This window comes from Crinia signifera, chromosome 1, assembly GCF_055691185.1.
Source record: "Crinia signifera chromosome 1, ASM5569118v1, whole genome shotgun sequence".
NCBI classification, from domain to species: Eukaryota; Metazoa; Chordata; class Amphibia; order Anura; family Myobatrachidae; genus Crinia; species Crinia signifera.
This window is the reverse complement of record NC_139217.1, coordinates 91,751,873-91,774,998: the sequence shown is the minus strand read 5'-3', so window position 1 is coordinate 91,774,998 and position 23,126 is coordinate 91,751,873. Positions and strand designations below refer to the sequence as shown.

The 23,126-nt window shown below is 44.3% G+C and overlaps 1 protein-coding gene and 1 long non-coding RNA gene across 3 annotated transcripts in view; both read right to left on the bottom strand.

Moving 5' to 3' along the window:
* The window catches only part of LOC146026234 (uncharacterized), a 484,129-nt gene that overhangs the window by 220,832 nt on the left and 240,171 nt on the right, over nt 1-23,126 (bottom strand). The window lies entirely within an intron of this gene.
* Nucleotides 1-23,126, bottom strand: part of DLC1 (DLC1 Rho GTPase activating protein) — a 377,085-nt gene that overhangs the window by 171,747 nt on the left and 182,212 nt on the right. The window lies entirely within an intron of this gene.

Here is a 23,126-nt window from a genome sequence, read left to right as displayed (position 1 = left end):
TGCTGGGATCACAGCTACTGTACCTGCAGGAGATGTTTTTTCTACTGAGAGGTCTCCTGCATGTTCCTCTGTATAATCAGACAGAGGCGCAAGCCGCGCAATTCAGTTTGCGGGTCTATGTGGTAACATGCAGAACCTGGACTCCTCCCTCCCAGAAAATGGTACTGACACACCCCAGTTTCTGTGAACACAGGCCTCCCTTCTCATAATCCATGTTCCGTCCCCTAAATGGCTCAAACCGAAGAGGGAACTGCGTGAGACCACGCAAACGTACTACTACTAAGGCCCGTCCCTTACTGCACACGAGTTAACCTAACTGTATGAGATAGTGACATACATAAGAATCACATACATAGCAATAGCATCCACCTCTGAATCAGGCTCACAGGCACTATGCTTCTTACGCTTCCCACAACAGGTTTAGTTTTGCTGACCGCTCTTACACACATGAAGAGTTGCTTGTAACCTGTGACACCCCCATCCCCTTACCTTAAACTTGTAATATACTATTGGGGTCACTCTGATTGACTTGGTAAGCCTTCGAAGCTCACAGCTTACCGATATCCTGTGGAGCCACCACCCCCGTCGCCTTCCCCACACTCCACCGATGTGTTAGGAAGACACATGCCCTCGTATGTGCCCGCAGCAGTAGGAATGGTTTCCCCTGCCTTCGCAAATATAAGTCAGTTGAAACCCATGGGAACGCACAGGATTTGTTATAGGACCTATTAGTCAGTCAGTAGCTAATAACCAGGACACAAGCATGGAACCGCGTACTCAGGGTGGCATATTAATGCAGCAGGAGGCGGCTGCATCACTCAGCAGCCTCTGTACCACCCATATCAGACAATTAAACCACACACACTAAGGCCAGGAGCCACTCAGGATGTACTTGGCGCTGTGAGGAGCCTATGTGCTGGTACAGAACGGTAAGCCTGGCATTACAGTCATTGGGCGGGATTCTCTAAAATCCGCAGCCCTCTTCGCCGGCCACCGCATTTCTAATGACCGCATATTCTCTAAAATATGCGGTCATTAACGCAAGGGACAGCTCTTGCGGTAAGAGCTGTTACTTGCGATGCGGCGCCGTTGCTGGACTTCCGGGTCTATGACCCGGGAGTCCGTCTGCGCATGCGCAGACTGACGCGCCGGCCGCAGGGCATGCTGGGAGGGATCCGTGACGGATCCCTCACACACCGCTGCGGTAAGAAGCCCATAGGCTTCTGCAGGGAACCGCCAGCTTTTGCTGGCGATTCCCTCCGCAGCGGTGACACTGCGGAGGGACATTAGAGAATACAGAAATGCGGTAAAAACCCGATAACGGGGTTTTTACCGCATTTCTGTAATAGAGAATCTCGCCCTCTGAGTGTGGGGCCAGGCTGATATATAGCAGCTGCAGAGGACTCTTCATAGCACCCTGGTAACATGACTTGAGGAGCACCCTGCACTACTGGGAGTTGGCGTTCTGAGACCTCAGATGTCAGTTCAAGTGTATTTTTGTTTATTTGGTCATGATGTACCAGCGTATGCCCCGAGATCTACTTGTAGATCCTGATCTACCTTTTGGCCAGGTCTGGGTTAAGGCATCCATGGGTGTCTGGCAAAATATTTGTTTGGGGGCCCCTTTCTTTCCCCATATACTGTAGTCAGGTTAGGATAAACTAGCCCCACCACTGTCATCTGAGCGCAGGGAAGCAGTCTAAGAGGTATATTGGATTAGCTCTTTTGCCACACAATTTTTTTTAAAAAAATATTTAAAATACTAATGGCCCGCTTACCAGCGGCAACTAAGAAGTAATGTTTTATGGGACAATTCAACGAACAGCTAGACCTGCACTATTTCTCGTTGTGTGGTCAACTGTTTTTTTTGTCAGTAATCATTTAAAAATTAAAAAAATAATGAACTGAACATGAAAAATATTATGTGGCAGAGTTGGGTAGAAAAGATATTATTTTAAAAAACACAGAGTTGGGCTACTGGGTACCTCTTCAGAATGTCCTGGACAGCGGCTGCCCACTTACTGCCCCTTCCATGATATACAGTAGCTCTACATTGAGCATTTGTAAAGGTATAACACCGCTGGTACCTATCCTTATTGCTACACTACATAAGTATTCCAATGTGCAACAACAGTGCCCTAACCTCTCCGAATGATACCTTGAACCAATTAGTAGGTCTTGTTGTGGTAACTGGGTAGAATCGGAATGACCATGCAGCTTTATACAACACTGTGTTGCATTATTCGCTGTTTATTTGAAATGCGATTGAAAATGCAGTTGTTGTGTGGCTGTAGGGAATACATTTATTAAGCAGAAATGTAAGAAGATAAGTTATCTTGTACTTATTTTGATTTCTCAGCATATTCTAAGAAAAGCAAACATGCTGCACGTAATGCTGAAATTCCACATCTGGGAAGTATTTAGAGTAATGGCATTCAGGTTTCTGCTGAATGGGATCAATTCCCAGGACTCCAGTTACCTTTGTTCCGTTTTCTCAACAACAGAAAAAAAACAAGAACTAAAAAAAAAAAAAATAATAATAATTTTTTTTTATACTTTCGGTCACCTAAAAATAGTACCATTGTTATGTTTTCAATAGGCCAATGACCTTGTCTTTCCTGAATTTCTCACCCTCAATGCACAACCATTGCCTATTCTAGTGACTTGATTCTGCACAATATCAATGTGGTTTCTAAGAATTCCATTTACATCCTCATTATTAAAATAAAATAGGCAAATACAGTAAGTTAGCGCAATGTAAATTATTGTGTCCATTACTCATGGCAATAAGAAATTAAGGGGCTGATTCCGACCAGATTCGGCCTCTTCCCCGATGTTTAGGGTCTGCGCATGTGCAAACCCCATGAGCAAACGTCTTTAGCGCGTTTCACACTTGCCGTTCTGTTGACTCCAGGAGGGGAGGTAGCAGGCGTGGCAAAGTTTGCTTGGGGCAGGCAGGTTATGTCACATGATGTCAGCGCCAGCCCGCTTTCGGTGATCAGCGGGCATAATAAAAAGTCAGTTTAAACAGACTTTTATTAGCGAACTGCGAGAAATCATTCAATGATCAGCAACCACCAAATGATCTTTCGGCCGGGCGGCCGCATGCGAGGGGATGTATTAATGTACATATTACCTTGCATGCTAGCATGGGGATTTGGGCAGCGAGGAGAGCGGGCTCGGACTCCGAGCCCTCCCTCCAACCTTTGCGATCCGAGACGGGATCCGAGTCCAGCTCAGCTTCTCCCGCCAGATTTGGATCCCAGATCGAGGCAAAATGTCATCTTCCCGATGTTGGGTTTTGGATCCTATATAAGACCCTGCTGATTGCTAAAATAAAGGGGCATTGTCCTGTGTGTGACTTAGAAATAATAATACATGGTTGCTGTCCTGTGTGCTGATGCTGTAAAGCGGCGCTGCCCTGTGTGCTGAGTAAATAAAGGGGCCCTGTCCTGTGTGCTGTAAAAATAAATGGGTGCTGCCCTGTCCTAAAAAATAAAGCAGCGCTGCCCTGTGTGCTGAGTAAATAAAGGGGCGCTGCCCTGTGTGCCCCATAGAAAGAATAATACAGGGTTGCTGTCCTGTTGCTGTAAAGATGCACTGTCCTGTGTGCTGTTGCTTTAAAGGTGCGCTGTCCTGTGTGCTGTTGCTGTAAAGGTGCGCTGTCCTGTGTGCTGTTGCTGTAAAGGTGCGCTGTCCTGTGTGCTGTTGCTGTAAAGGTGCGCTGTCCTGTGTGCTGTTGCTGTAAAGGTGCGCTGTCCTGTGTGCTGTTGCTGTAAAGGTGCGCTGTCCTGTGTGTTGTAAAAATAAAGTGGTGCTGCCCTGTGTGCTGAGTAAATAAAGGGGCACTGTCCTGTTTGCGCCATAGAAAGAACAATACAGGGTTGCTGTCCTGTGTGCTGTTGCTGTAAAGGTGCGCTGTCCTGTGTGTTGTAAAAATAAAGTGGCGCTGCCCTGTGTGATGAGTAAATAAAGGGGAGCTGTCCCGTGCTGTACAGGGGTGCTTTTCCCAATATTAAATTTCCCAATATCAAACAAATCCCCAGACGGGATTCACCTTAGGGTACTAATTGAATTAAGGGAGGAATTAGCATCCCCTCTTTATTTTTATTTTTTTTAACTCATTTTCATCTAGTAAGGTACCAAAAGAATGGAGAGTAGCAGAGGTAGTACCTATATTCAAATGTTAATTTTTGGTGAATATTCTTCTCATGGACTTTGATTATGATTTCTCAGGTAATGATACCAGTTTAATGAATACCAATTGTTTTTTATATAATTTTTTTAATTTATTTGAATGCAATTAAATGGTTATTGTTATTATTATTATTATTATTATTATTATTTTTAAATAAAAAAAAATATTGTGTGAACAATTCAGCGCGCTCTTAATTATTCTGAATAATTGTTATATTGGCCCTTATTCTGATCGGTGCGGCCCGATCAGAATATGCGGCCAGGACCGTGCAGGCGAATCCCCGCCTTCCATACGGATCGCCACCTCCGTCCGTACGCGGATATGTGGCGGTCCGCATGAAAGTGGATGGGGATACGCCTCCGACATCTTGGGAGCAGCCCCTGCATTCGATGGTCGCCGACCATCGAATGCAGGGCCGCACGCTCCACCAGCTCCCGCCACCCAAGACCACACGGACACTTGTCCGTATGAAATCATGTATGGGGGCGGGCAGCTGACATCCGGCGATGTCAGATGCCCGCCCCCTACATGTGCGTCACGGCTTCATTACCATGCATACGCCCCGCGTTTGCATGGGAACGCCCATGAAACGCGGGGCGTATGCATAGGGTAATGAGGCTAAGTAGCCCCTCACGCCCCTCTCCGCCCCCTGTGCGGCGTCTGAAGAATATGTGCGGCGAAATCGCCTGCACATGCGCAGAGTGACCTCTGCACATGCGCAGACGATAACCATCGGCGGGACGACCGCATGCGGTAAAATCCGCTCCGATCAGAATAAGGGCCATTGTCCCCATGAAAACACTGGGCGTTCCACTGGGAATGCAGGCGGGCCTATATCTACCGGGTGTGGGCGGCTAACATCACATGATGTCAGCACTCTCCCCCACTTCGGCGGACACCAAAGGTGTTCAGTCAGTTGAGACTGAAATTTATTTCCGAAAATGGGACAAATCATTCGATGGTTGGCGGCCATCAAATGATTTCTCCTGAAAGTGGACGCATGCAAGAGGATTCGGCGGCAGGAGGGCAGGCAGTCGGCGGAGTGGCATTTCTGCGCTCGGTAAGCAGTGAAGTTCACTGTTTACCGAGCCTTATAGAAGCACCCCATAAATTCTGTGATGTTAGCTGTTTTTATGATTAAAAAACAAAACAAGAAAAAACAATAGATCCAAACCCAAAACCCGAAAGGATCCAAAACACGAAGGCAGATCCAGATCCAAAACTAAACACACACACACACACACACACACACACACACACACACACACACACACACACACACACACACACACACACACACACTGGAAAGAAATATATTATGTGTGTGCTGAAAGTTGTGTCAACCACAGCTGTAAAACCAAATGTTGTCTATGCCTAATTTACAATAATTACAAAACAGAAAACTCCTTCTTAATACAGACATCAGCGCTGACAATCCAGCAATTCACTCTCACAGCCGTCTGAGGTAACCTGACAGGAATGTTATGGATTTTTCCATGTGTTCTTCTTTCTGAATCTTTCACTGTATGGTCAAATATAAAAGCTTAAGTATGTGGTGGTTTTAACATTAAAACATATAAAGACCTAGGAAAATATTAAACAGCCAATATAAGGTATGCACATATGACGCCATGTGGCATCTAGATTAGCGGGACTCTCTTAGATTGTTTATGAAGGGGCATTGCTGGGGAAAGGGGATTACCTAGAAAATGGTTTAGTGGCGAACAATTTCATCTCATCTGGTATTGAAGCTCACAGAAATTATTTAAAAAATGTGGAACTACTGTATTTGCACAGGGAAGGCTTAAATCAGCAGACCTTGGGATGGTGGGCCGCTGGCACTGAACCACCTTTCAACAAGTTGCGACCTGGAGCCTGGTGATATTGTACATTACAATTTACAATGAGCTCTTGCATGAGAGCCCTGTTAGGCCAATGGTCAGATAAGGCCAGGTTACTATGGATTACTATGTATTGCATATGTAGCATATGTGATCCATGCTTCATCAAGCCCTCAGTGCAGCATGACATTCCACAAATTTAGCAGATGCAAAAGGATGTAGTGTTGGGTATGGATCATTTGGTCGACCACAAGTAGGTCGACAGTCAGGGCCGGATTTGTGCCTAGGCCTGTGAGGCACCGGCCTCAGGGCGGCACCAATTAAGGGCAGCAGGCAGGCTGACATTCTGTTAAATGGCACAGCGGGTGGGCAGCGGCGAGTGACGAGCGCCGCAGACATGAATTATCATATGTCGGCGGCAGCGACGCTTGTCACCCGCCACTGCCCACCCACTCTGCCATGCACATTACATCACTGCTTAGTGGCTGCGTCCGACGGTCCCCCTGCGCATCCGGAAATGGCTCAGGATGACTGCTTCCTACTCCCGCCCATTGACTACTCTACACACACACAGTCTATTGGCTGCTGTGTATCCAGCAGCTGAGCGGCGCGTAGATCCTTCCTGCGCTCAGTCAGTCACAGTGTGTGAGCCGGAGAGAGACTGACGGAGACACTGTGCTAATCACTGTACTAATAAGTGCATCCCTCCCTCGGGGTCCTCCGTACAGTGAGCAGTCCAGAGTCCTTAAAAGAATATTAAGGTGGGCTACAGTTACATTTTTATGAAATATATAAATAACAATGTATATACATATATGATTACATTAAAATAGGGGGGGGGGGGACACAAAAATGTTGTGCCTAGGGGTGGCCTGACCCCTGAATTCGCCCCTGTCGACAGTCATCAAGTTGACACCACTAGGTTGACATGCTGAGAGGGCAATATGGGTCTAGGCCAACATGGGACAAGGTCAACAGGTAATTAGGTCTACACAAGCATTAGGTTGACATGGGCTAGGTTAACAGTCAAAAGGTCGACATGGGGTTTTTCACAGTTTTTTTACCCGAATGTCGACACAGTCAATATGGACACAAGATAAAGGGCCTTATTCTGATCGGTGCGGCCCGATCAGAATATGCGGCCAGGACCGTGCAGGCGAATCCCCGCCTTCCATACGGATCGCCACCTGCCGTCCGTACGCGGATATGTGGCGGTCCGCATGAAAGTGGACGGGGATACGCCTCCTCCATCTTGGGAGCAGCCCCTGCATTCGATGGTCGCCGACCATCGAATGCAGGGCCGCACGCTCCACCAGCTGCCGCCACCCAAGACCACACGGACACTTGTCCGTATGAAATCATGTATGGGGGCGGGCAGCTGACATCCGGCGATGTCAGATGCCCGCCCCCTACACATGCGTCATGGCTTCATTACCATGCATACGCCCCGCGTTTGCATGGGAACGCCCATGAAACGCGGGGCGTATGCATAGGGTAATGAGGCTAAGTAGCCCCTCACGCCCCTCTACGCCCTCTGTGCGGCGTCTGAAGAATACGTGCGGCGAAATCGCCTGCACATGCGCAGAGTGACCTCTGCACATGCGCAGATGATAACCATCGGTGGGACGACCGCATGCGGTAAAATCCGCACCGATCAGAATAAGGGCCAAAGTGCACCACGTCCCCTTCCATGTCGCGGTTTGCGCACCATGCTTTGGGTTTGCTATTTTATTCTCCCACCACGCCCTAGTGGATGGTAGGGCATGAAATACCACCTGTCAGCAGATGTCGGGTCAAAAAACAGTGAAAAACCCTAAGTCGACCTGTAGACCGTTGACCTAGCCCATGTCGACCTAATGTTTGTGTCGACTTTTAAGCATGTCAACCTAGTGTGTGTCGACCTTGTTCTTGTCGACCAAACGACTGTACCCCATAGTGTTACAGCTATGTACCTCTGCATAAGATAATGCCAGCCATGAAATTTGATTCGCCTACCTCTTCTGTTAATCATTCCACCATGAAACAATGAGTGACAATTGGGGGAAAAGGGGGAATAAAATAAAACCATATGTAAAGTTTGGCTTAGCTGATTTGACACTCATCATAAATGATCCAAGATGACAGATGAATGCATTGTTCTTATTATTATAAAATTATAACGTAATATAATATATCAAAGTAATATAATATATCACAAAACATGGAAATAGAGATAAGAGATAAAAGAAATTACCTTGGCTGTGTGACACACCCCCTTTTTTAAATGAATGATTGCACTTGTAATGTAAACAGTTATCTGAGGGGTAAGCTAATCACCCCACTCTTTCTCTTCCAGCTTCGCCTCATTAGCGAGGCAAGGTAGTACCAAAGAGATGTGTCAACATCTCAGAAACCAGTGGGGAAAAATACATGTCAGTAGTACAGAGGCGTCACTACACCTATGACACCCAGTGCGGTGGATAAAAGTCTATACGCGCAAATAAGGACGAGAACCTCAAAATGGCTTATGGCTTCATATAAGGTGTGATCCTTGTAACTGTCAAATAGCATTTAACACCTCTTCATTCATCGCCCCCTGACTTTCTTAAGTACAAGAGAGGCAGGGGTAGTGCTGCCACTAGGCAACTTTTTGGATCCACAGCGCCCTAGAGAATCAGAACTATTTTTGGCACCTCTAAACCCAAATTTTTTTTTAAAGAAATTCATAAGAAAATACTATGTTAATTGTGCTTCTGTGTCATCCTTAGTCTTATTTATGTGGTGAGGGATGGGATTTGCTTCTGGTTGTCCACATATTTTATGACTGGAAGCCACAAGCACTGCTTTTGCCTATTACATTGACCATAAATAATTTGCGTGGTTTTTGATTGGTGACCCAATTTCCCAAAAAACTCAAAAGTGTACATGTGTTAGTGGAAGTACTGTAGATTACAGGTATACATGAGCACAGACTGACGCAGATTATGATATATCATTTGTCAAGTGCGTGCAATATGTGTGCATTATATAATTAACTAAATTAAACTTTTTTTATTAACGTGCAACCTACATTTGTGCAAATATTTGATTTTGTATCTAAGCAAAAGGGGTCCTGTCAGATCATAGAAACACCGGGCCCTCCGCAATTTTACCCATGATGTTCCAACCAACACTAAAGTCGAGGACAAATTCGGCTGGATAAATGCAGCACATGAGACGCATATTGTATGGGACAGTTTGGAAATCTTAGCTTATATCAAGTTCTTTCCCAGGTAGCTACATGTCGTAACTAGGAGTTATTCTGCTGTCTGTCAGTAAGGTTTGTCTAAGGACTAAAGGAATGTAATAGGCATGAACGACCAGGGGAACTTCAAAGCAATCTTTTGTTTCCCATTTCAAGTATTCAGTAAAAGAGAATGTTCTACTCACAGAGAGGGACTTTGAAAGCATATAGACAAATACTGAGGACAATTAGCCCTACTACAGTAAAAATGTTGAATTCTTTAGGAAAGCAAAACTTTATTGAATTATCCTTAATAAGCGCAACACATAAAACTAACAAATGACAGCTCTGCATATATCAAAGAGTGGAAATGAATTTGCACCTTGGTATCTTATGGAAATTGCTTCTATACAGGACATATTGTAGCACGTGGAAATTAATTCTTGACTTATTGGGGGAAATTTGCTAAGAATACGAATACGAAAATTCGTATTTTGGCATAGTAAATGCCAAAAATACGAATACGCCAAAAATAATCGTATTTTCGTATGAAAATACGATTTTTTCCCACAAATTTCCCACTTACATTTTACTTTTTCAGTTATGTTATTTGTAAATAGCTTTTCCTGCTCAATATGATTTAGGAGTGATAGATTTTGTAAGTCTGCAGAGGTCACTGCATTTGCTGTCTGCACAAGGCTTAGGTCAATGGAAAAGATCTCAACATACAGGGAGTAAGCTCTGACTCCTGCAAACACACTATGGGCAATATTCAATGCTCCCGATTCACCGTTTTTTTTCCGGCGAATCCGGCTGTTTTCACTCCTTGCAGTGAATCTTTTTCACTGAAAATCTGATTCACCCTATTCAATGTTCACTGTTCACCAAAAGCGAACAGTGAATGCCAGCCAGTTCTCCATTTCATGCTCACTGCAATTCGCTGGTGCATTTCAATGGGGTTTTCACTGGGATTTGCCGAGAATGTATTCAATGCTAGGATGGAGAACTGCTTTCAGCATGATTTTCGCCATGATTCACCGTTTTGCATTCGACATGTTTTTAAGGTGAACTGGAATGTGATCTTTTAAAAGAAAGGTTTTGTTTTTGTGTCAAAAAATCAGAAATTTTATTCTGTGAAGGGGCATGCTATTTTTATTCATGTGCTTGCAGCACATGAATATATATTTAATTTAATTTTTTTTACACATTCGCCAGCAGGGGGTGGGGAGCCGCTCATTACATATTCACTTCACACTGGTCCCGCTCATTACATATGCACAAGCTGGACCAGTGCAGTCGCTCCCTCCATAGGGAGGGGGGGGGGGGTGCAGCTTGTGCTGCCTGTGTCCCCGGGAGCCCCCCCCCCCCACACACACACATTCTGGGGGAGGCAGGGAGACTTCCATCTCCCTACCTGACGCCGTCCCCTAGCTCGTTCGCCGCAGGGGTTAAAAATCGCCCCTGCAGCGTTGAATAGGGAGACAAGGAGGGCTGGCAGCGAATGATCCAGTCCCCTGGAATGCAGCGAATGTGCAGTGAATCCTAAACAGGATTCACTGCACATGCCGAAAAAGGGCATTGAATACTGCCCTATGTATTTACGGTCTATAAAGATTCTTTTTTCCCCCTTTACCATGGGTGCAAGCTCTGGCCCATTTATGGCTTTTTCTTTTATTATACTTACTTAGCCTCGCTTATTGTTTTCATTACTCATGACAGTTATAGAACATGGTTAATGCAGGTGGCAGTTGGCTTTATTACTCAGAATCTACAATTGGTCTCCGCCAGTGGCAAAAATAGAGGCAAATAATGGGTTTCACTTAGAATATAGAACAATACATAAAAGTTGATAGATCTGGTTTCTGTAAAATTAAAGTGTAATGGAAATATCCTAGTGTAACTGTATACAGCAAATAACTCCCCAGAAAATGTACCATATGCACCTATACATAGGGGAATATAATTATCAAAGCGGAGAGAGATAAAGCACCAACCTATCAGCTCCTAATTGGCAGTATCTGTGCCCGGAGGAGCTGTCGACGAGCTTGGTGACCTCTATTGTTTTTATAAGGACTGCAAAGGTGTCATTAGTATGCAGAACTGTACAGCAAACCATCCATCGGCAACCCCTTGGAATGTAAAGATGAATAGTATTTTATAAAGTCACAGATTGAAAAATTCCCTATAGTACAGGGTCACGTTTCCCCATTCTTTACCATAGTTTGTACCTGTACTGTCAGTGGCGTAACTAGATACATGTGGGCCCCACAGCAAAAGTTTGTAAGGGCCCATATTTATCAGCTAATGCTGAAAAATGCATGCAGCATATGATACTTTGACAGTCAAAGTGGGCCCCTCTCAGCTCTGAGCTCCATAGCAGCTGCACCAACTGCACCTATGGTAGTTACGCCCTTGTGTACTGTATAGGTAACTGAAGTAGATACATGATACAGTAGAAAAGCAGGACAGTCCATGAGGACCACAACAATTAAACTTATATTCGGACACAATATTTGGGATGTATATGATCACGGGCCAGATGTACTAAGCTTGAAACGTAATAAAATGTCAGGTGGTTTAACACTCTCCATTTATTTATTTATTTATTTATTTATCTATTAACAGTTTCTTATATACTGTAGCGCACACATATTCCGCAGCGCTTTACAGAGGATATTTGAACATTCACATCAGTCCCTGCCCCAGTGGAGATTACAATCTATATTCCCTAACACATGTACACGCACACAGACATTCAAGGGTTAATTTTGTTGGGAGACAAATAACCTACCAGTATATTTTTGGATTATGGGAGGAAACTGGAGTACCCTGAGTAAACCCACGCAAGCACGGGGAGAATATACAAACTCTGCACAGTTAGGGCCATGGTGGGAATCTAACCCATGACCTCAGTGCTGTGAGGCAGTAATGCTAACCATTACACCATCCGTACTGCCCCCATTTTATCACTTTTCAAGGCTAGTAGTACAGTATATCTCACCCATTGTTTGACTAAAACAAGGTTTGTAGGCGACAACGTCTGATATAAAGCACTGATGTCATGCAGCATTGGTAAGTGTTGTGTGGACCAGAGAGACAAGATGTGATCTGTGCTCACAAAACTATGCATGGGACTGTGACATCAAGCAAACAGACACACATTACTGAAGGAAGCCCAGGGACGGCCATAATCTCTAAAAACAACAGAGGTCCCACTGGCAATCGTTCTCTCCTTCCGCCCTCGCTGGCACTTCCCACAGTTTAAAAAACTTCTAGTTGTCTATGAATCCATGAATTAGGTACAAAGTGAAGGAAACATATGTTGTTGAGAAACAAACATACGTGTAGAATAAGTGCAGCTTAGTTATGAAGTCCAAGGGGTGTGACACGCTCAGATTGATTTATGCTTTGTAGAGGGAAAGGCCTGTTAAAAACGTAGATGTGGAGAAAACAGGTGGTTCAGAGGCAGGGAATAGGTGTTTTTTGCTTTGATGCAGCACATTGAAAACAGCTTTGTATTGTGATAAAAATAATGATAATAATAATAATAATAATAATAATAATAATAATAATAGTAACTGAATGCTTGACCATCCTAAAGAAAAATAGAAAAAACAGCGAAAGCGAACATTTAAGGCACCTCCATATTCACCTATTCATTTACCTGTAATGAATTCATTATTCCTGTAAATGCCATTCTCACTGTGGCCTGTTTTTGTGTCACACACCCAAGTAGGCTCTTGTGGGGTTTAGTTTGAGTAAAGTGGAAATTAAATGGGGATTGTCCAAATTGAGTTCCACTTATGAAACCTGCAACATTGAACACCTGTACACTTATACCCCTTTCACACTAGAAGAAAATTACCGGGTTAAAGCTTTTCAACCCAGGAATTTGTTGAAAACCGCAGATTTTTCTGTGGTGTAAAACGGTCAAAACGGGTTTTAAATCCCGGCACTCCCACCCTGGTCAAGAGCAGGGTCGGAGTGCTCGGATTTAAGACTTGTGTTCACACCACAGAAAACTCAAGGTTTTGCAGCAAATTCCCGGGTTGAAAATCTTTAACCCGGTAATTTTTTCTAGTGTGAAAGGGGTATAAGTGTACAGGTATTTATGCATACTTGCCAACTTTTGAAAACTAGATTTTTCAATGACCTTGAAAAAGCTGTCCTGGAGTGACAGCGAAACGCGTTGGTGTCACCTCAGGGACCTGTCAGAGATTTGCCAACCCTATCCTGCTGAATTCTCTGGATTTGCACAAGAACCTTCCTGGCAATTGGATTTATTTCGACCAGCACATTGCACTTTATTGAGGATCATATACAATCCAGTCAAAGCAGACTGCGACTCCTCTTGAGAGTAATGAGGAGAAGTAATTCTTTGGAGTACCACCAACAAGCATAGCAGTCTTCTAGAGAGGATCCCCCTAATCTGCAGCCCCCCAAAGGACTGGGACACCTCCATCAATTGCTTGGATTACAAATCTTGGACTCCACCCTCCTCCTCACACACCAGTGCCGGGACTTTAAGAGTGACCAGAGCAGGTTATATTACCCCTTCATTTATTTGTTGACAGGTCCCTCCCATTTATTTTACATTTGCCACACTGTATATACATATATACATTTTATTATATTTTATGTGATTAATAAATTGTTTTGTTATATCATCATTTCTTTTACTCTCCACTTTCCTTTTTTGTTTTTGCTTATTTATACGTCTTTGAAGTATGGAAACTGTCTCTACATGTTCATGACGAAATACCATGATCGGAAATGGCAGGCCAGGAGATGCTGCAGTAAGTAATACATCTGTTTCAGATATGATCACACAGATTTCATGCTATGAAGTCAGGCATGTCAGCACTCTGGAAATTATTAGGATGGTTTTCAGATTCCACATAAATTCTACACAGATTTTCTGGTGTAAGTATAAAAGAAAATACCTGACTGATCCTCCTGCAGTGGCAGCTCGTCCAGACGTAAGACAAACTGTTTGCTCTGGAAGCATTTCTGAGGTGTTTCCAGGTGAATGTGTCTCGTTGCGGAAGACTTTTATTCCGGTAAATTTGCAGATGTTGTGAGACCCAAATAAACGGCAATCAATGTTTTGACACTTTATATTTACATATAATTATTGTTGTTAGTGACCTAAAAAAATCTACATACTGTATAGTCAAACTATGGGAGGTATCCAATTAGCCCCAAAAATGTTGCACCCACTATAAAACGGGGGTTTTCAGGCTTTTTTTAAAAACACTTTGCCGATCTTTCTACTAGATCTTATTTTTTCATGAAAATACGCCCCAATTTTCGTGCGTAAATACATGGGATTTGTGAAGAGTTGCTAAGATGCTTATTGGGGATATGGTTTCACCTTCCTGAGGAGGGCAAAACAAAATCCCTGAAAAGTGTTGGAACCGTGGCTAAAAAGATAACCCCGGGCGAGTCAATTAGTCATTGTAAATTAACCCAATGCTGGCGATGGAGAGGGGAGATATCAGCAGAGGAGAACCCTGCACTGGAACAATGTTTTGACAATTCTATTTTGTTTTATGATGCCCAAACCCCTTCCTTATTTTGCAGCTCTGAAAAAAACATTAGTTTGTTACACAGATACTCTCTCTCTCTCTCTCTATATATATATATATATATATTTATATATATATATTTCAAGAGATGGGGGGTTGTGACCTTTTCTGCGCTGTGAGCTTAGCTGCACCTCTAAATACCTCGCTGTTAATAGAGGTATGAAATAGACATAGGGAAAGAAGAAGTATAGAGGTGCGCTGGTGTAGGCTTCACCCAAATTACGTACACATTGATAGAACAAGATATAAAAATTTATTTTGAACAATGATATAAAAACAATTGTTTTTTTACACAAATAAACGTATCATATTTAATCCAATGTTTGATACCACTTTTGACAAGTATTTTTCCTGAAAGACCCTACGCGTTTCGTCCCGGAGGGACTTCTTCAAGGGTAACAAGGTATTGATCAGAAATGCGTTCGATCCTAAATGGTAGATGGACCAAAAAGAGTCAGCCCCCTAGAAGGGGTGTTGACTGTCTGGGTATCCTCAGCTTGGGGAGATAAACAAAAAATTCAACTGATATCTTCACCAAATATATATTCAGCAAAGAGGTTTAATGTGTCCCATAAGTCAGAATGCGATATATATATATATTCCTGTTTTACAGGTTTTGCGTGTTTTCTTTCTTTATAAATGAATGTAAAAAAAAAAAAAACATCATTTAAAATTACAGCCAAGAGATGTTTGCCTAATGGATTTGATTTTGAGAAAGTAGTTAGACGGATAGTTTCCAAATTCCACATTAGGAGAAGTAATGTGTGTTACAGTATATTGGTTAGCTTGATTCATTATTATGTTATTAAAACCGCAGACATAATATTTTGGAAGCCTCAGTTCTTAACATTTTATACATTTTAGAAAGAAACACAAATAAGGGATTAGTACGGGAAGCTGGCCATATGATCTTTGTGGGGGAGCTAGATTTTTTCCATTCAAACTAAAATGACAACAAAGAAATAAAAAAACAAACAAACATGGCATTAAGGTATTAAAAACTATTTTAACTTATTATAAGAATTTGGCCTTTGAGGTGCCTCAATTTCTTGGAACTGAACTGGAAAATGGGAGAATATGTTGTCACAATGGCCCTTATTCTGGTTGGTGCGGTAATATCCGCGTGCGTTCGTGCTGCCAATGTTTTGTGTCTGCGCATGTGCAGAGGCGTCTCTGCGCATGTGCGAGCGGGACGCACGGCCACATTCCGCATGAAATGTGTACACTACGAACAGGGGGTGGAGAGGGGTGTGAAGGGCTGTTTGGGCTCATTACCATATGTTTACACCCCGCGTTTCATGGGCGTTCCCATGCAAATGCTGGGCGTACGTATGGTAATGCGGCCGTGACGCACGTGTAGGGGGCGGACATATGACATTGCCGGATGTCAGCTGCCCGCCCAGATCCCTGCTTTTGCACAGAGAAATGCCCGTGTGGTCTGAGGTTGTGGGAGCTGCCTGGCCACTTGGTCCTGCAGGACTGTTCCTAGCAAAGTGAGGAATAGAAACCCACATTCCAAAATTTTATTTTAAGTGATATAATTATATCTCCTAAGTGACAATAGGGAGATATGTATCAAACCTTCTAAAGGGGACAAGTGGAGAAATTCTCCATAGCAACTAATCAGCATCTAGTTGTCATTTATCTAGTACAGTACATTCTATAAACTGATAAAGAGAATCTTTTTGGTTGCTATGGGCAACTTCTCCACTTATCCTCTTTCAAATATTTGCTAAATCCCCACTGGACATTTCAAAATCTGAAAGCTGTTTATTGCAATCAAGATGCATCAACTAGATTAAAAGCCAAACACTGTGAGTGGACATAAGCCCTGAGGCAGGAGAGAACACATTGAGGTACTGTATGGAGCTGGTGAGATCAGAGCCGCAGCTAGGAGGGGTCTGATGGGCATGTTGCCTGGGCGCTGGATTTAGAGGGGCACCATAAATCTATATGTGACAGGACTCTCTCTGACCAAATCACTGCCTTGCCCAGGGTACCAAAAACCCTACTTATTTGACACCGGCATTAGCTAATGGTCAAATGATAGGCCAAACATAGTTACAAAGAACCTGTTTCAGAGGTGGACACTATTTTCAAAATACAGTGCAGAGCATTGCAGCAAATTGACATGGTTTATAAAGATCTCTGCATCAGCTGTCATAATACCCAAATAAGCAGCAAGGTGACAGAACCCAATGGTTGGGTGCCAATGTAGGTAGTGGAGAGCAGATGATAATATAAGTATAGTACACGAGGGGAGGCACAGGCAGACAGGGGTGACACAGAGGGGAACATTTAACAGATTAGGATGATACAGTAGCTGGAGGCTTTGATCAAAAAAAGGGTCTTGAGGGACCACTTAAAGTTTTGTAGAGAGGTGTAGAGTCTGATAGGGAGAGCAAAAGAATTCCAGAGATAGGGAGCAGCATGTGCCAAATCTTGAAGTAGGGAATGGGAGGCAGTAATTAGTTGGCAGGAGAGACAGCATTTATTTGCAAAGTGAAAAGCATGCATGGGAGTGTTACAGGAGAGATATAGTGAGAGATAGAAATGGAACAGGAATGGGCGAGGGATTTGTAAGTGGGTGTTGGAAGCTGGAATTGGGTTCTAAAGGGGAACCAGTATAGGGCTTTTAGGAGAGGGGAGGCAAATGTTGTATGTTTGGAGAGGAAGATGTGTCAGACAACAGCATTGAGGACAGATTGGCGATTGGAGATTGAATAAGTGCAGGTTATAGTAGTAGATCGTTTAGAGATGCCCAGTCAGAGAATGAGTGTCTTAAGCTGGGTACAGTACACACTACAATCTGCTGCATGTGCTTCGTTAATGGTGTCCACACTACATTCTGCTGCATGTGCTTCGTTAATGATGTCCACACTACATTCTGCTGCATGTGCTTCGTTAATGATGTCCACACGACATTTTGCTGCATGTGCCTCGTTAATGATGTCCACACTACATTCTGCTGCATGTGCTTCGTTAATGATGTCCACATTACATTCTGCTGCATGTGCCCCGTTAATGATGTCCACACTACATTCTGCTGCATGTGCCTCATTAATGATGTCCACACTACATTCTGCTGCATGTCCCTCGTTAATGATGTCCACACTACAATCTGCAGCATGTGCTTCGTTAATGATGTCCACACTACATTCTGCTGCCTGTCCCTCGTTAATGATGTCCACACTACATTCTGCTGCATGTCCCTCGTTAATGATGTCCACACTACATTCTGCTGCATGTCCCTCGTTAATGATGTCCACACTACAATCTGCAGCATGTGCTTCGTTAATGATGTCCACACTACATTCTGCTGCATGTGCCTCGTTAATGATGTCCACACTACATTCTGCTGCATGTCCCTCGTTAATGATGTCCACACTACATTCGGCTGCATGTCCCTCGTTAATGATGTCCACACTACATTCTGCTGCATGTCCCTCGTTAATGATGTCCACACTACATTCTGCTGCCTGTCCCTCGTTAATGATGTCCACACTACATTCTGCTGCATGTCCCTCGTTAATGATGTCCACACTACATTCTGCTGCATGTCCCTCGTTAATGATGTCCACACTACATTCTGCTGCATGTCCCGCGTTAATGATGTCCACACTACATTCTGCTGCATGTGCCTCGTTAATGATGTCCACACGACAATCTGCTGCATGTGCCTAGTTAATGATGTCCACACTACATTCTGCTGCATGTGCCACACTAATGATGTCCACACGACAATCTGCTGCATGTCCCTTGTTAATGATGTCCACACTACATTCTGCTGCATGTCCCTCGTTAATGATGTCCACACTACATTCTGCAGCATGTGCCTCGTTAATGATGTCCACACTACATTCTGCTGCATGTGCCTCGTTAATGATGTCCACACTCAGGGCCGGCGCCACCACTAGGCAGCTTTAGGCATTTGCCTAGGGCGCTGGCCACTAGAGGGCGGTAAAGAGCTGCAGGAGAGCAGGAAGAAGAAAGCTCTGCGCTGCGTAGTACAGCACGTGACCAGGAGTTCGCACTAGCAGGGAGCAGGTGAGCCGTACGCCCCCACCCTCGCCCCCCCTGCCTGCAGTGTTAAGCCTGCTGCCCTCCCCCCCCCCCCCCCACAGGAGGCAATTGGCAATCAACGGCACCACTGCACCCCCCTTCCCTGCTAGACGGCAGCGATCTGCTGCAGGCCCCCGCTCCCCCCCCCCTGCCTGCAGTGTTAAGCCTGCTGCCCCCCCCCCCGGAGTTAGTTGGCATTCAGCTGTGCCACTGTACCCCCCTTCCCTGCTAGACCGCAGCAATCCACTGCAGGCGCCCGCTGCCCCCCCCCCGTCAGCTGCAGAGAGGCGTGCACCCACCCCCCCCTGTAATCCGCAGGTGGTGCCTGCTGTCAACCCCCCCCCTCCCCCGTGAGCCTCTCCTGTGGACTGGGTTGGAGCGGAATGGGGGGGGGGGGGGGGGGCGCAGGGGCGGCAGGTCGCCTGGGGCGGTAACAGGGCTTGCACCGGCCCTGTCCACACTACATTCTGCTGCCTGTCCCTCGTTAATGATGTCCACCTTACATTCTGCTGCATGTCCCTCGTTAATGATGTCCACACTACATTCTGCTGCATGTCCCTCGTTAATGATGTCCACACTACATTCTGCTGCATGTGCCTCATTAATGATGTCCACACAACAATCTGCTGCATGTGCCTCGTTAATGATGTCCACACTACATTCTGCTGCATGTCCCTCGTTAATGATGTCCACACTACATTCTGCTGCATGTCCCTCGTTAATGATGTCCACACTACATTCTGCTGCATGTCCCTCGTTAATGATGTCCACACTACATTCTGCTGCATGTCCCTCGTAAATGATGTCCACACTACATTCTGCTGCATGTCCCTCGTTAACAATATTCTTTATTGTCTGTATATACAGGTCAACAGAGCGAGCATCGATGGTGCGTACACACAAGATGATATGAACGATAATATCGTTAACATTATCGTGCATATCATTAACTGTTATTATGCACCTTTAGTTGCTTCCAGGATGAGAAAAGGTCTGAACCTGGAAATATGGACATGGCAGAACTGTGAAATGTACAGAATATGTTACTTGAAGGAAAGGGAGGAGTCATGGATAACTAAAACACAGCACACTGTGGGCTGGAGAAGATGGCTGTATGGTCAATAGATAAGCATATTGTTTGCGGTGATGTCATTCAGGTTGGTGGGAAGATGATCAGCTTAGTCTGAAACATGTTAAGTTTTACAAAGCTCTGAGACTTCCAGGAAGAGATATCAGAGCTGCAGTTGGAGATTCAGGGGCAGATTTATTAAGCTTGGAGAAGAGATAAACTGGAGATAAAGCAGAGAAAAGGTAAAAGGAGATAAAGCACAGCCAATCAGCTGTGTTTGAAAAAGACAGTTGGGAGTTGATTGGCTGGTGCTTTATCTCCTTTTACCTTTTCTCCACTTTATCTCCAGTTTATCTCTTCTCCAAGCTTAATAAATCTGCTCCATAATGTTGAACTGAGGGGAGAAGGTCAAGGGAGTAGGGGTAGATGTAAATATCATCAGCATAGAAATAATATGCGATTTGTATGGTGTGTACCCAGCTTAAGTAACTGTTTCCTATTTCTGTAATCACCAGCGCATGGGATCTGGCGGTTACTGGCGCTGTGTGAGAGGCACTCACTAGGCTTGCCAGGGATGCCATGGACAGAGTTGCCCCTCCTGGGGACAGTACGGTGACTAGCTGCCTGGCGGGGACACTACGCTGACCACGCAGGGCTGCCGCAGAGTCACTATGCTGACTGCGCTAGGGAGCCGTTGGGCTACGCTGACAACATAGCTAAGCCTACGCTGAAAACGTAGCATAGCCTGCCACCGTGAAACTACACAAGTACCAATAATAATATTAATAATAATAATGCAATCTAATATAGGGAAATGGTCTAACACACTTAAGAAAACCAAATGTTTTTGTCTACTACTGTATGTACTGTAGATTCCTTTCCCACAGATAGTGTAGTTTTGCCTAAGATAAGAACAATTACAAAAAAACACATATGATTTGGTGTCACTGTTAATATATTTGTTTGTGCAGTGAGAAATAGTTATTGTGAAGAGCAGTGAGCGCTCTGGGAAACGTGCTCCTCCTGCCAAGCACGCCAATTACATGTTTATACTGGGAATCATTCTGGGAACTATTACAGGCTGGATTCACTGAGGGGCTGGTGACATCCTGACAAGGAGCAGCTGCTAAAGCCTTTTAAAGCAGACATCTAAAGTTATCTTTTAGCACAAGGAACACGGTAATATGCAAACAAAACTAAAGGGACATCATTTTATTCAGCTATATTAACCTAGGAGCAAGCACTTTAATCCGATAAACCAACTCCGTTTCTAAGTCGAGATGACAGACAGGCGCCCGTGGTGGCTTCTCCTATAGGAAATAGCTTCACTGCAATGTGGTGGATAAAATGCTGTCTCTTAGGTAATCAGAGATTGGAGAAACCAAATTATTTGTGCAACACATACTTCATAATGCAATAGATAGTAAGGAGGTCATTCTGATTTGCGAATGTACCCGTGTGTTTGCAGGGGTTCCATGTTGAAGCTCTGCGCATATGTATATTCGCTTATGTGCATGTGCAGGGCTTCTGTATGGGTGCCCTTGGAGACTTGCATAGTCTCCATGGTGCTCACAAAGGGGGAAGGTGTGGAAGAGGCGGGTAGGGGGCATACCCACGACAACACTGGGCATCCGCATACGAAGGCGGGTTGGCTCCTGCCTTACAGGGGCAGGCGGCTGACGTAAGCGGACATCAGATGCCCGCCCAGTTCTTGGAGCAGGATGCCGCAGTTCTAAGTCAGCAGAGACTGACTTAGATTTGCGAGCACTAGAAAAATCATTTGATGGTCGGCGACTGCATTTGGTGCAACTTTTCCTCCCACATTCATTGGTAGAGGATCTAAACAAAGGTTTTACTGCGGATTCCCATTTTCCCATGAGGCACCATAGGAACGGACCTGGATTATAAGCAGACTCACTCAGATAAGGTACCGTATGGACTGTTCCCTAACAATTTGCTCTCTGAACTTAGAAACGAATTGTTTTGAATATATTTTTTCATCATGATATGTTTTATACCTCATTAAATAACATTTTTGTACTGCATATTGATTGGCACCTTTATTGTTTAAATATTGTCCAAATACTTTTATTCTACACTTACCCCACCAGCGCAGTTACACCTCCTTGGTCATTTTATGACCTTGCAACCCTATTTGTATACTGCCGCTTGGCATAGCGACTCACGGTATCTGTGCTATAACTTATCTTATAATCTTATATTTCTCCATTAACCAAATGTATCCAACATGCTGGAAATTCATTGCCAGGTGATAGCGACGTATGGGGCAGCGCATCACTACCGCTACGGCCCTACACAGGGAGCGATTAAGGGGCATTTTCTAAGCGATCTAGTGACATAGCTTAGAAAATGCCTTTGAATCGCTATATGTGTGCGCTGGTAGTGTACTGTTTACATTCCTGAAGTTTGAGAACCGAGCCCACTCATTTCTCACACAAAGTCATCTTATGCACAATCAAAATGCGATTATCCACTATGAAATGTAGGCAAGTACATTAAATCCAAAAATGAGTATGTGGTTAATTCACTTTGTTTTATAGGAGCGCAAAACTGTTACTTCACTTCAGGACACATCTATAATCTGTAAGACACATCTGTAAGAGCTCTGACACCATCCGCAAAGTATTAATACAGGAGGTTACATCCTTTGATAACACTGCTATTGCCAGTTGTAACTCTGGTGGCAGTAAGATTAGAAGAACATGAAACACTCGGTAATATAAGTATCCTCCTTGCTCTACTATTGTGCTTTTGTCCAATTATTTACTATATGATTTCACTAAAGCTCTTAAATTGATTAAAAAAAAAACAGCCATACTACATTGTATCCAGAGGAGAAATCTGCCTTTTGACGTCGTCATTGCACCAGATTAGAGATGGGTCGTCCACGAATGAACCGGATCTTTTGAACGGATCCCATGCAAGAACAAATGAGCCGCCGATCCCAAAAAGGTGATCCATTTCAGTTTACAATGCATTTTCCTGATCTCAGTGCTGCCACCTGTGGCAGCTGAGATGTACTACCTCTGTAGACTGAATACAGTGCTGTGACTACAAGTGATAGAAAGATTAGCTGCCATCGGTGCAGGGATGGCCATCGGTGCAGACGCCATCGATGGTTGCCATTGATGGCGATTCTGCACCC